Raw genomic sequence first — 14,692 nt, 5'->3', positions numbered from 1 at the left:
AGTGCCACCTCATTCTAACATATTTGGGTCCATACAGTCAAAAAGAGTTTAAAATTAGTGTAAGAATTCAGGGATTTAGAGATAGAGAGGATTAAGTCCCCTTGTTATGTTCTGTATTATTTAAATTACTTGACTGTATCACAATAATTCACCAGATAATGGCATTTTGATCTATACTTCTACATAGCTTAATTGTTTTTGAATGACCTTTAAGAAACTGAATCTTATTTTGATTATCTGGCTTAGAATTGCCTGTTTTATTTATTTTGGGGGGAGGTGAGGGAAAGAGCTGGAAAATTGGACTCACTCATTGACATAATTCTTATGCATTGACTAATGTTAAAACTGTATGGTATATTAATGAATGAAGCTCACAGGATGAATATAAGGATTTAATTTTTCCTTTTTATTTAATTATCTGTTACATTTATAGCTTTTTTTTTCATTTTCTAATGTTTAAGTCCATATCCTCTAGTATCATTATTTTAAGTTAAATGACTTTATTTTAGGTATATTATAACCAGTGGCAAGTTTATTTCTCTTTTTTTTCTTTTTTTTCAATATATGAAGTTTATTGTCAAATTGGTTTCCATACAACACCCAGTGCTCATCCCAAAAGGTGCCCTCCTCAATACCCATCACCCACCCTCCCCTCCCTCCCAACCCCCATCAACCCTCAGTTTGTTCTCAGTTTTTAAGAGTCTCTTATGCTTTGGCTCTCTCCTATTCTAACCTCTTTTTTTTTCCTTCCCCTCCCCCATGGGTTTCTGTTAAGTTTCTCAGGATCCACATAAGAGTGAAACCATATGATATCTGTCTTTCTCTGTATGGCTTATTTCACTTAGCATCACACTCTCCAGTTCCATCCATGTTGCTACCAAGGGCCATATTTCATTCTTTCTCATTGCCACGTAGTACTCCATTGTGTATATAAACCACAATTTCTTTATCCATTCATCAGTTGATGGACATTTAGGCTCTTTCCATAATTTGGCTATTGTTGAGAGTGCTGCTATAAACATTGGGGTACAAGTGCCCCTATGCATCACTACTCCTGTATCCCTTGGGTAAATTCCTAGCAGTGCTATTGCTGGGTCATAGGGTAGGTCTATTTTCAATTTTCTGAGGAACCTCCACACTGCTTTCCAGAGCGGCTGCACCAGTTTGCATTCCCACCAACAGTGCAAGAGGGTTCCCGTTTCTCCACATCCTTGCCAGCATCTATAGTCTCCTGATTTGTTCATTTTGGCCACTCTGACTGGCGTGAGGTGATATCTGAGTGTGGTTTTGTTTGTATTTCCCTGATGAGGAGCAACGTTGAGCATCTTTTCATATGCCTGTTGGCCATCCAGATGTCTTCTTTAGAATAGTGTCTATTCATGTTTTCTACCCATTTCTTCACTGGGTTATTTGTTTTTTTGGGTGTGGAGTTTGGTGAGCTCTTTATAGATTTTGGATACTAGCCCTTTGTCCAATATGTCATTTGCAAATATCTTTTCCCATTCCATTCGTTGCCTTTTAGTTTTGTTGGTTGTTTCCTTTGCTGTGCAGAAGCTTTTTATCTTCAAAAGGTCCCAGTAGTTCATTTTTGCTTTTAATTCCCTTGCCTTTGGGGATGTGTCAAGTAAGACATTGCTAGGGCTGAGGTCAGAGAGGTCTTTTCCTGCTTTCTCCTCTAGGGTTTTAATGGTTTCCTGTCTCACATTCAGGTCCTTTATCCATTTAGAGTTTATTTTTGTGAATGGTGTGAGAAAGTGGTCTAGTTTCAACCTTCTGCATGTTGCTGTCCAGTTCTCCCAGCACCATTTGTTAAAGAGACTGTCTTTTTTCCATTGGATGTTCTTTCCTGCTTTGTCAAAGATGAGTTGGCCATACGTTTGTGGGTCTAGTTCTGGGGTTTCTATTCTATTCCCTTGGTCTGTGTGTCTGTTTTTGTGCCATACCATGCTGTCTTGATTACAGCTTTGTAGTAGAGGCTAAAGTCTGGGATTGTGATGCCTCCTGCTTTGGTCTTCTTCTTCAGAATTACTTTGGCTATTCGGGGCCTTTTGTGGTTCCATATGAATTTTAGGATTGCTTGTTCTAGTTTTGAGAAGAATGCTGGTGCAATTTTGATTGGGATTGCATTGAATGTGTAGATAGCTTTGGGTACTATTGACATTTTGACAATATTTATTCTTCCAATCCATGAGCAGAGAATATCTTTCCATTTCTTTATATCTTCTTCAATTTCCTTCATAAGCTTTCTATAGTTTTCAGCATACAGATCTTTTACATCTTTGGTTAGATTTATTCCTAAGTATTTTATGCTTCTTGGTGCAATTGTGAATGGGATCAGTTTCTTTATTTGTCTTTCTGTTGTTTCATTTTTAGTGTATAAGAATGCGACTTATTTCTGTACATTGATTTTGTATCCTGCAACTTTGCTGAATTCATGTATCAGTTCTAGCAGACTTCTGGTGGAGTCTATCAGATTTTTCATGTCATCTGTAAAAGTGAAAGCTTAACTTCATCTTTGCCAATTTTGATGCCTTTGATTTCCTTTTGTTGTCTGATTGCTAATGCTAGAACTTCTAACACTATGTTAAACAACAGCGGTGAGAGTGAACATCCCTGTCGTGTTCCTGATCTCAGGGAAAAAGCTCTCAGTTTTCCCCATTGAGGATGATGTTAGCTGTGGGCTTTTCATAAATGGCTTTTATGATCTTTAAGTATGTTCCTTCTATCCCGACTTTCTCGAGGGTTTTTATTAAGAAAGGTTGCTGAATTTTGTCAAAGGCCTTTTCTGCGTCGATTGACAGGATCATATGGTTCTTATCTTTTATTAATGCGATGTATCACATTGATTGATTTGCGAATGTTGAACCAGCCCTGCATCCCAGGAATGAATTCCACTTGATCATGGTGAATAATTCTTTTTATATGCTGTTGAATTCGATTTGCTAGTATCTTATTGAGAATTTTTGCATCCATATTCATCAAGGATATTGGCCTGTAGTTCTCTTTTTTTGCTGGGTCTCTGTCGGATTTAGGAATCAAAGTAATACTGGCTTCATAGAATGAGTCTGGAAGTTTTCCTTCCCTTTCTATTTTTTGGAATAGCTTGAGAAGGATAGGTATTACCTCTGCTTTAAACGTCTGGTAGAACTCCCCTGGGAAGCCATCTGGTCCTGGACTCCTATTTGTTGGGAGATTTTTGATGACTGATTCAATTTCTTCACTGGTTATGGGTTGTTCAAGCTTTCTATTTCCTCCTGATTGAGTTTTGGAAGCGTGTGGGTGTTTAGGAATTTGTCCATTTCTTCCAGGTTGTCCAGTTTGTTGACATATAATTTTTTATAGTATTCCCTGATAAGTGCTTGTATCTCTGAGAGATTGGTTGTAATAATTCCATTTTCGTTCATGATTTTATCTAATTGGGTCATCTCCCTTTTCTTTTTGAGAAGCCTGGCTACAGGTTTATCAATTTTGTTTATTTTTTCAAAAAACCAACTCTTGGTTTCGTTGATCTGCTCTACAGTTTTTTTAGATTCTATATTGTTTATTTCTGCTCTGATCTTTATTATTTCTCTTCTTCTGCTGGATTTAGGCTGTCTGCTGTTCTGCTTCTATTTCCTTTAGGTGTGCTGTTAGATTTTGTATTTGGGATTTTTCTTGTTTCTTGAGAGAGGCCTGGATTGCAATGTATTTTCCTCTCAGGACTGCCTTCCCTGCATCACAACGCGTTTGGATTGTTGTATTTTCATCTTCGTTTGTTTCCATGTATTTTTTAATTTCTTCTCTAATTGCCTGGTTGACCCATTCATTCTTTAGTAGGGTGTTATTTAACCTCCATGCTTTTGGACGTTTTCCAGACTTTTTCCTGTGGTTGATTTCAAGTTTCATAGCATTGTGGTCTTAAAGTATGCATGGTATGATTTCAATTCTTGTATACTTATGAAGGGCTGTTTTGTGACCCAGTATATGATCTATCTTGGAGAATGTTCCATGTGCACTCGAGAAGAAAGTATCTTCTGTTGCTTTGGGATGCAGAGTTCTAAATATATCTGTCAAGTCCATCTGATCCAATGTGTCATTCAGGGCCCTTGTTTCTTTATTGACTGTGTGTCTAGATGATCTATCCATTTCTGTAAGTGGAGTGTTAAAGTCCCCTGTAATTACCACATTCTTATCAATAAGGTTGCTTATGTTTGTGATTAATTGTTTTATATATTTGGGGGCTCCCGTATTTGGCGCATAGACATTTATAATTGTTAGCTCTTCCTGTGATTATTATATAATGCCCTTCTCCATCTCTTGTTACAGCCTTTAATTGAAAGTCTAGTTTGTCTGATATAAGTATGGCTGCTCCAGCTTTCTTTTGACTTCCAGTGGCATGATAAATAGTTCTCCATCCCCTCACTCTCAATCTAAAAGTGTCCTCAGGTCTAAAATGAGTCTCTTGTAGACAGCAAATAGATGGGTCTTGTTTTTTTATCCATTCTGATACCCTATGTCTTTGGTTGGCACATTTAGTCTATTTACATTCAATGTTATTATAGAAAGATATGGGTTTAGAGTAATTGTGATGTCTGTAGGTTTCATGCTTGTAGTGATGTCTCTGGTACTTTGTCTCACAGGATCCCCTTTAGGATCTCTTGTAGGGCTGGTTTAGTGGTGACGAATTCCTTCAGTTTCTGTTTGTTTGGGAAGACCTTTATCTCTCCTTCTGTTCTAAATGACAGACTTGCTGGATAAAGGATTCTCGGCTGTATATTTTTTCTGTTCATCACATGGAAGATCTCCTGCCATTCCTTTCTGGCCTGCCAAGTTTCAGTAGAGAGATCGGTCACGAGTCTTATAGGTCTCCCTTTATATGTTAGAGGACGTTTATCTGTAGGTGCCTCCAGAATTTTCTCTTTATCCTTGTATTTTGCCAGTTTGACTATGATATGTCGTGCAGAAGATCGATTCAAGTTACGTCTGAAGGGAGTTCTCTGTGCCTCTTGGATTTCAATGCCTTTTTCCTTCCCCAGATCTGGGAAGTTCTCAGCTATTATTTCTTCAAGCACACCTTCAGCACCTTTCCCTCTCTCTTCCTCCTCTGGAATACCAATTATGCATAGATTATTTCTATTTAGTGCATCATTTAGTTCTCTAATTTTCCCCTCATACTCCTGGATTTTTTTTGTCTTTTTCTCAGCTTCTTCTTTTTCCATAATTTTATCTTCTAGTTCACCTATTCTCTCCTCTGCCTCTTTAATCCGAGCTGTAGTTGTCTCCATTTTAATTTGCAGCTCAGTGATAGCATTTTTTACCTCCTCCTGGCTGTTCCTTAGTCCCTTGATCTCTGTAGCAATAGATTCTCTGCTGTCCTTTATACTGTTTTCAAGCCCAGCGATTAATTTTATGACTATTATTCTAAATTCACTTTCTGTTATATTGTTTAAATCATTTTTGATCAGTTCGTTAGCTGTTGTTATTTCCTGGACGTTTTTTCTGAGGGGAATTCTTCCATTTTGTCATTTTGGTTAGTCCCTGGAGTGGTGTGGGACTGTGGGGCACTTCCCCTGTGCTGTCTTGAATAACTTGCGTTGGTGGGTGGGGCTGCAGTCAGACCTGATATCTGTCCCCAGCCCACCTCTGGGGCCACAGTCAGACTGGTGTATGCCTTCTCTTCCCCTGTCCTAGGGGTGGAATTCACTGTGGGGTGGCATGGCCCATCTGGGCTACTTGCACATTGCCAGGCTTGTAGTGCTGGGGATCTGGCGTATTAGCTGGGGTGGATCGGCAGGGTGCACGGGGGCGGGAAGGGCAGGCTCAGCTTGCTTTTCCTTTGGAGATCAGCTTCGGGAGGGGCGCTGTGCCGCTGTGGCACCGGGAGGGAGTCAGACCCGCCGGAGGGGTGGATCCGCAGAAGCACAGCTTTGGGTGTTTGCGCGGTGCAAGCAAGTTCCCAGGCAGGAACCGGTTTCCTTTGGGATTTTGGCTGGGGGATGGGCGAGGGAGATGGCGCTGGCGAGCGCCTTTGTTCCCTGCCAAGCTGAGCTCTGTCGTCCGGGGCTCAACAACTCTCCCTCCCGTTGTCCTCCAGCCCTCCTGTTCTCTGAGCAGAGCTGTTAGCTTATAACCTTCCAGATGTCAAGTCGCACTTGCTGTAGGAACACACTCCGTCTGGCCCCTCCACTTTTGCCAGCCGGACTTGGGGGCTCTGCTTGGCCGGAGGGCCACCCCTCCGCCCCGGCTTCCTCCCGCCAGTCCGTGGAGTGCCCACTGCCTCTCCGCCCTTCCTACCCTCTTCCGTGGGCCTCTCGTCTGCACTTGGCTCCGGAGACTCCATTCTGCTAGTCCTCTGGTGGTTTTCTGGGTTATTTAGGCAGGTGTAGGTGGAATCTAAGTGATCAGGATGCGCGGTGAGCCCAGCGTCCTCCTATGCTGCCATCTTCCGCAAGTTTATTTCTCAAATACGTTCTTTTGTCCTGTTTAATTTTGTTTAATTTGCCTTCAAAAGTTGGAAAATACGAGGAAACTTGACAAACGGCAATAGTTTTCATTTGCTAGCCAATCATAAAGAGTTATCTCAAAAGAACTTTCTAATGATTAAGGAAACCAAATAGAAAAGTAATTTATTAAAAGATCACTCATATATCTATAGGTACTAGCTCATAATTTTAGAACTGGTCCCTATACATGTGGTTTCACCCAGTATTTATTTTTTAATACACAAATAAGTTTCCTTCCTGTGTCCATATCTCCCCTTATTAAATACATCAGAATTTTATATATCCATTCAGGATTTTTAAAATGAGATGACATTTGCCATGTATGAAGCTTGTTACTATATATTCATTTGTACTTTATTTTACAGGTCTTGGTGTTGTTACCGAATGAGTGAAAAGTTGTTCTTTACAATTATTCTTTAGATCTTTCTGCCAGTATGTCTCCATTGACAAAAGTAACCAAATCATACTAGAGTAACTTGTCTAAATAATTAACTGTAGAGAATTGTGTAACGAAGCATATTTGGAACAAGTTGAATACAGAAGAGTAATCTATGGGGTGCCTGGGTGGCTCAGTTGGTTAAGCGTCCGACTTCATTCAGGTCATGATCTAGCAGTTCGTGGGTTCGAGCCCCACGTTGGGCTCTGTGCTGACAGCTCGGGGCTTGGAGCCTGCTTTAGATTCCTTGTCTCCCTCTGTCTCTGCCCCTCACCCGCTCACACTCTGTCTCTCTCTCTCTCAAAAATAAATTAAACATTAATAACAAAAATTAAAAAAAAAAAAGAAGAGTAGTCTATGGATAGGAAAACAACACCTAAAAACTTAGGTAAACCTCTGGAATTAGGGCCTTATGCAAGAAGAACATAGCCTTCTATCTCATAATTACTGTGTTCAGTAATATAAGAGAATAAACATTCCTTTGCAGTATAAAAGAGTACATGTTGGAAACTACATGCTAATGCAAGGAAGGAATTTCTCATATGTATGTTTGTGGTTAGCATTATTGATAGGGAACACACTTATTAGGGAGATGAACATTTATTTTAGTGATAGCTCTCAGAAATGGAAATTGGTTATTTCAATTGATTGGTTATTTATATTTTAATCTGGTTAGACCTAAGAAGTTACATTATTAAATCTTCATATTCCATGATTAAAACTTGAAGAATACTTTCAAATTTGAAATATATACATGTTATGGGTATGTTGTAGATGGTCATTATTTGAGTACAAGTGATTTTGAAAAATACATAGTTTGAAGAGATAAATCAACCCATTGCACGAACATGGCTGTATTCAGCAAATCCAAAGGTTTATTTCTGGTGTTGCTTACCTACACACCATGTGCAATGTTTGATTCTTTCTGGGTTACTTCTAGGTAAGAACTTTTCTATATAAGAAGGAAACCTTCCTATCTTTTAATTTTTATATTTGCTTATAAATATTCTGCCCAAGCTACATACAGATAAGCTACAAAGGAGCTGAACAGGTGTTAAAGTGGAGGCTTTTCAGTCTCATTTTTGGTTGAAGATAATGTAAATCAGTTATCCACATGTTTTCAAATACCACCCCAGACAGTGCTATCAAAAGTATTCATAAGATACTGGTTTTGAAACTTGGCACTTTACCCTTTGGAAGTTATAGAAGATTCAATATTGAAGTAGTCACAGAGTTTGAGATCCAGAGAGGATTTTTTGGAAGTGCTTCAGTTCATTTTAGACCCACAAACCCAGGGAGAGTGGCTTTGATGTGTCTGTTTGGAGAACTGGCATATATCTCCTGAACTTCAAGGGCACAAGAGATATGTCAGACGTTCCACAGGCTGAGAGTTTAGGACTGGCAATTGTTGCATGGACAGAATGAATAGAAGTTGCTTGAGTGGGGACTTCCTGCTTGTCCAGCATTTCTTAGAACAGAGGATGGGTGAGTATTTTTCAGGGAACCTTAGAGAGAGACACCCTGTGTCATTTGAGGAAGGCTAGGTGATGTCAGGGGAAGGAAGCTAGAAGTAAACCCTGGGATGCTACGCAGCTTACAAATGACATGTAGGTAGCCCACCAATTTGTCTGTGAAAGAACACGTCTGTCTATGTAGAAGAAACTTCAAGTAGGATACCCAGGTGATTTTAGGATTGAGGAGGGAGCGATAAGGAATTGACACAGTGCCACCTGAAAGAAAGGCCAACCTTCATAGAGCATTCATGCCCACAGGGTACGGTTGCTAGATCACCACGATGGTGCGAAAGTACAGCTTTCCTGCCCTTCATTCATCTCTCCTCCAGGTTTCATCCTTTTTCTGTCTTTGGAGGTGGTGAGGGATATTTGGATGTAGGAAGGAAAAGGCTGCAGTTTTTTTTTTTTTTATATATATTTGTTTTTACACATGACAGGATATATCAGTTATAAAAACTGACTGCACTAAAGTGCAATTTCTGTTGATTAAGCACAGGTTTTAATTATCTAAATGTGATCAGAATATTCCTTGTTCCATGCCCTAGATTTCATCCAGGGAGAAGGAAAGGATGAATTCCACAGAATAGCTTACTTGGGTAAAGTGGGTGTTGGCGTGGGGAGAGAAGAGAGTTGTATTCTTATTATGTCCTTTGTGTGTGTAGTTTGGTCATCCTGTTTATTCAGCCTCAGCATTCATTCATTCACTGTGTGTGTGTGTGTGTGTGTGTGTGTGTGTGTGTGTGTATGTGTGTGTGTGTGTGTTTGTACACGCATGCGTGCATATTCACAGCAAAATCACTGCCTGGAAAATCATATTATATTTGAGTTTCAGTGGCATTCCAAAGTAAACTCAATTTAAGATATTACAGATTCATATCATTTTTACTATATATTTTTTCCTCTTGGTAGTTGTATGATTTTAATTGGTTATTTTAATTAAAGAGCCCCATTATCATTATTTTATTTCCTACGGCTTCTAATTTGGTTTGAAAGTGAAAAGCAGTTCAATACCATCATTATTCTACACTTTCTTGAAATCATTAAAACCTTACCTCTTTCTTTTGTATATGCCAAAGTTCTGGTTTGCATTTAAAATTTTTTTTTTTTTCAACGTTTATTTATTTTTGGGACAGAGAGAGACAGAGCATGAACGGGGGAGGGGCAGAGAGAGAGGGAGACACAGAATCGGAAACAGGCTCCAGGCTCTGAGCCATCAGCCCAGAGCCCGACGCGGGGCTCGAACTCCCGGACCGCGAGATCGTGACCTGGCTGAAGTCGGACGCTTAACCGACTGCACCACCCAGGCGCCCCCTGGTTTGCATTTAAAACACACATGCATACATATATAGTATACATGTATATGAATGTACATATATGTGTATGTGTATCTATCAGGAAAAGGAAGTTTGTTATCTCTGAAAATGAAGAGCCTTTAGAACCAAAACCAGATCTGGAATATAATTTCAAATCCCTCAGTTGATGGCTCCTATCTATTTAACTCGTACTAGTTAAACAAGTTACATTTTTTCCCTAATAACAATGGATTAATGTATATAACCTGAGTGGGATAAATATAATTGTGTTATTCTAATGTATTTGTATCATGGAGCTTGATAATTTGAAAATATATTTTAAATCAAATACAGCATGGAATTAAATCCCTTTACATTTTCTGGTTCATGTTATGGAAATTGAATTGATTAATAAATCTCTAAGCCTACTTGTCTTACATTCACAATATGCTATTTATTTGAAAACTGTCATATGAAACCTCTTAAGTATCAACTTGTACACATAATTGGTGCTACTTTTTATTTTCATGATAGTTTTAGGATTTCACAAGTCACTATGGGCTCATTTTACATGTGACAGCCTAAGCCTCATCTTCAACAGTTACTTATTAATTATTAAGGCTGCCTTGAACCTTCCCCACAAGATAATTCATAAATGTATAGTCTAGTGAAATTTTGTGTTGGTGTGTTAGGCTGAATAGAAAGTCAATGAGTAGGAAACAAATCATAAGAAAATCATTTGAAATTCAGCGATAATCTTTATCTAGACTTCTGTTTCGAATAAGATTGCTCCTATAGATATGCATACAAGCTGTCTAACATAGGACTTTTTCACTAAATCTGCTTTTGCACACATGAGCGTTGTGTCAGCAGTGAAGAGGTCCACAAATAATGTTTAATTGAATTTGAATGAAAGTTGGCCTGTGCACTACTTATGCTATCACTAAAGCATTCAATATGCTGTCTCAACTACACAGTGTTGATAAATAATTTGTGTTGGGATTGTTTACATCACAACTGACTTAAAATGATTACACTGATAATTCACTTACAATATACATACTCAAGTTTGGAACCAGAATACACCTTGAATAGAACACTGATTTCCCTTCAGCTCTCAACGGCTTCCAGTCAAAGATGACCTATGATTAGACTCCAGACTCCTTATCCATTCTCAAGACTCTGATTCACTGATTCACTGTGGATAAATCTCATTATCCTCTCCAAGTAGATGGCTACAAATGGAGTGTAGCCTTAAACTGAGATGCCTGATTATACCCACACATAATCACAGCAATATTAAGAGAATGAAATGCAAGAATATCACAGAAATTATCTTGTGTCACAATTGGATGTAAATAGAAGTCACTGAGACCTCAGTCATATCTGTGCCTCATACTATTCATTTTGCCTTTTATTTTTTTTTTTATTTTTATTTTTTTATTTATTTTTGGGACAGAGAGAGACAGAGCATGAACGGGGGAGGGGCAGAGAGAGAGGGAGACACAGAATCGGAAACAGGCCCCAAGGCATCAGCCCAGAGCCCGACGCGGGGCTCGAACTCACGGACCGCGAGATCGTGACCTGGCTGAAGTCGGACGCTTAACCCACTGCGCCACCCAGGCGCCCCTCATTTTGCCTTTTAATAATGCAAATACATAAAAGGAAAAGAAAGCAATGAGGGGGCCAAAGTAGAAAAAATGGGTAGGAAAGGTAAGCAAAATCCGAGCCAGAGGTAGTATATTATAGATTATTTTGTGTACCTTTCTTCCATTCACCAGTGTTATTTTCTCTACTGAAAAGTCTTTTATAATTTAATGAATAAATATAATAATGTAATCATGAGTAACATACTATGAAAGTGGCATTTTAAATATAGCCATTCAGTTTGTCATTAGGATCCTATTTTATAAAATAACTACTCTTGTGTTTTTAGACTTCCTTGGAGAAAAAATCTCTTGCATTTCCTCTCTTTACATCCAGGAACCAAGCATTTAAAGTTTTTATTGCTAACAGCTATAAGTAAAGCCATGTCTGTGTCCCCTGTTCCAGTCATTCTCAGACTCCTCACACATGGATGAAAACTTCAGACCTCACTTTTGTAGAAGTTCCATTCTCCAAAAATGTATACAATGAGATAGGAGTACTACTTAGTTGTTGGAAGCAATAATTCATCATTTCTTTTTTGGTGTTTGAGTTGCTTTTCTTTACTATGTAATTATTTTGCTACAAGAATATTTAATAAGTAGACATTTTACAACTAAAATTATACTTGGAATCATGAAAAACACAACATAATTACTTGAGTTTGAAATCATAGTTAGAAAGCCAGAAGGAATCATGGAAAGCACAACATAATTACTTGAGTTTGAAATCATAGTTAGAAAGCCAGAAGAAAATTGTCCTGATTCTCTAAAAAGAAATACACAGAAAAATTGCAAAAATAAAAAAAAAGGGTGGGGGGAAGGCAGTCACTGACTTTTGAAGGTATATTTGGACCATAATTTTTTTTTTCAACAAGCTAGGATTTTAATGCCATCTATTAACTAACTGCCTTAACTTTGAATAAATTATCAAAAATTAAAAATACTAATTTTGGAGTCTATTATATGAATCATTTTTCCCACAATTTTCCTGATTATATAAAATGTTTGAGTTTTCAGTATTGTTTTTTACAATGGGATCCTGAGTTTAACCATAGCTATAATAAATCATCCTTTTTCAGAGTAGCTGTGATTTCTTTCACTATGGGAGACAAACTGATTTTCTTAGAATCTTAAATCAAGGGATAGACATCATTATTTATACTAATCTGCTGATTATATTCCAGAAGTATCAAATAGTGAATTAAAATATTTTAGGAAACAAATTTTTAAGACAATTGGTTTTTATTGAAATGGTGATAAACATCCATATTTTGATATTAATATGTGGATATTCTGTTGTTTATATTTCTTTTTTTTTTCTTTTTTTTCAAACCATTAACATTTTATTTAACAAAAGCAACAATTGGGACATTTCTAGAGCTTACAGTATATTTGACATAAAAATAGGGAGTTCTCCAAAGTGTGTATTAAAAATACAAAGTCTATGGACTAAGGTACACAGAAAATTTGTTTTACATTTCAGTTACCCAAAACAACAACTTGTGCCATCCTCCAGTGGCACATAGTGAGAAAATTCTATTCCAGGAAAAGCCAGATCTGATGACTACAGAACCAGTGAGGACAGGCTGAGGGTGTCCTAAGTGATGAATTTGAAACTAGCTTGCCATTTTGCCAGGATAACCAGTGGTTGCAAACAAGTTCTCATTAACTGTAGACCACCTGAATAAGCAGGCTTGATCCATATGGACAGGTCTCTTATCTTGAGGATAACTGGTTCGAGTAATATCCCAAATTAACCAGTCATTTCCTGAAACAGCTCCAACTTTGAAGGTGTTTTTGAAGCACCAGTGGGCTGGCATTAATGGCATCTGTTCAATTCAAGAGATAAGATAGCCTGTTGAGCTGAAAGATCATAAAACCGGCTTGTTCCCTTCTCTGCAACCATCAGCTTAAAAGTTCCTCAGGATGCCATTCATTCCAGGGGAATGAAGAACAAAATGAGCTGTCTGCATTCCTTCCAACTTCCAAATCCTGAGGTATGATCATCACTCACACTTGCAATTTCTTGGCTCTCTTTGGGCTCAAACACCAAACCATTAATGAAATCTGAATGGCCCTCTAAAACCTTGTATTCATTTTTGTCTTGAAGATCTGAAGTCAATAACCTTAGTTTCATATCAGCAGCTGAAGTACAAAATTTGATTATTGGAGGCGATGAATCACATCTAGTTTCTGGGCTCCAAGCTATGCCATCGACTCTGACACCACGCTGAAATGTTCATAGTGTTTTATACTGAATTTCTTCAATGTCTGTATAATATCTGAACTGTACACCTGCCAATGACCACATAATTACTGCCGCCATATGCAATTAAGGTTTCCTGAATCCCTACTCTCAAAGAGATTAAATCCTACCACATGCACATAACCTTCACGATCCACAGTGTAGGTAGCATTTCTTGTGGCGTCTTGCTTCATCTTGTGTGTCAATACTTGAACAGTTGTAAAAATAAAATAACCTTTTACTGGACAAGATCACGAAATGGGGGCATTGGGGTATTTATATTTATTTAAAATCCCCTTTCCTCATTATTCTGGGTTTCATTAGAATGAAAACAATGAAATGTACAATAGATACCTATATTATGATTTTACTATTATGTGTGTGCTTGTAGTAAATGGAGGACAGTAAAAAAAAAATTGTTAATTCAATGAATGTTCAGTTGGAATGATTAGAAGGGAATGTTTTACAAAATAAGACCATTGAGGGGCGCCTGGGTGGCGCAGTCGGTTAAGCGTCCGACTTCAGCCAGGTCACCATCTCGCGGTCTGGGAGTTCGAGCCCCACGTTGGGCTCTGGGCTGATGGCTCAGAGCCTGGAGCCTGTTTCCGATTCTGTGTCTCCCTCTCTCTCTGCCCCTCCCCCGTTCATGCTCTGTCTCTCTCTGTCCCAAAAATAAATAAACGTTGAAAAAAAAAATTCAAAATAAGACCATTGACTTAGTTTTAGATTAAGCAGTCAAAATCCACAATTAAAACAGTAGAATAATGTAAAACATACTTTAAGCATTTCTGTAGATTTTCAAGCTCATGACCTCCAGGTTATTGCCACATTCCTTTTATTCTAGCAATTGTATATTTGGTTCATACCAAGAAAAAAAATGTCATCAATGAAAGGTTATGTGATTCACCTCTAGAAAATACTTTCAGATAGATAAATCAGCTTCTTAGCTTTAAAACTAGCCCTCCAGCAAAGGAGTTGCTATCAAGCAAGGGAGTTGTTTTTTTCAAATTTAAAAACAAAAGCAGAATAATTAAATATATGTGTATATATTCACAAATATTTACAAATATACTTTGG

At 38.1% G+C, this 14,692-nt stretch overlaps 1 protein-coding gene and 1 pseudogene across 2 annotated transcripts in view; one reads left to right on the top strand and one right to left on the bottom strand.

Moving 5' to 3' along the window:
- CDH12 (cadherin 12) overlaps window positions 1-14,692 on the top strand; it is a 1,063,313-nt gene that overhangs the window by 440,228 nt on the left and 608,393 nt on the right. The gene's annotated exons all lie outside the window — the stretch shown is intronic.
- LOC112861520 (nucleoporin Nup37 pseudogene) lies at window positions 12,843-13,824 on the bottom strand (annotated as a pseudogene).

This window comes from Puma concolor, chromosome A1 (assembly GCF_028749965.1).
Source record: "Puma concolor isolate L17-30 chromosome A1, mPumCon1.1.hap2, whole genome shotgun sequence".
Lineage (NCBI taxonomy): Eukaryota > Metazoa > Chordata > Mammalia > Carnivora > Felidae > Puma > Puma concolor.
Note: the sequence above shows the minus strand (reverse complement) of the source record. Positions and strands in the feature narration are given on the sequence as shown.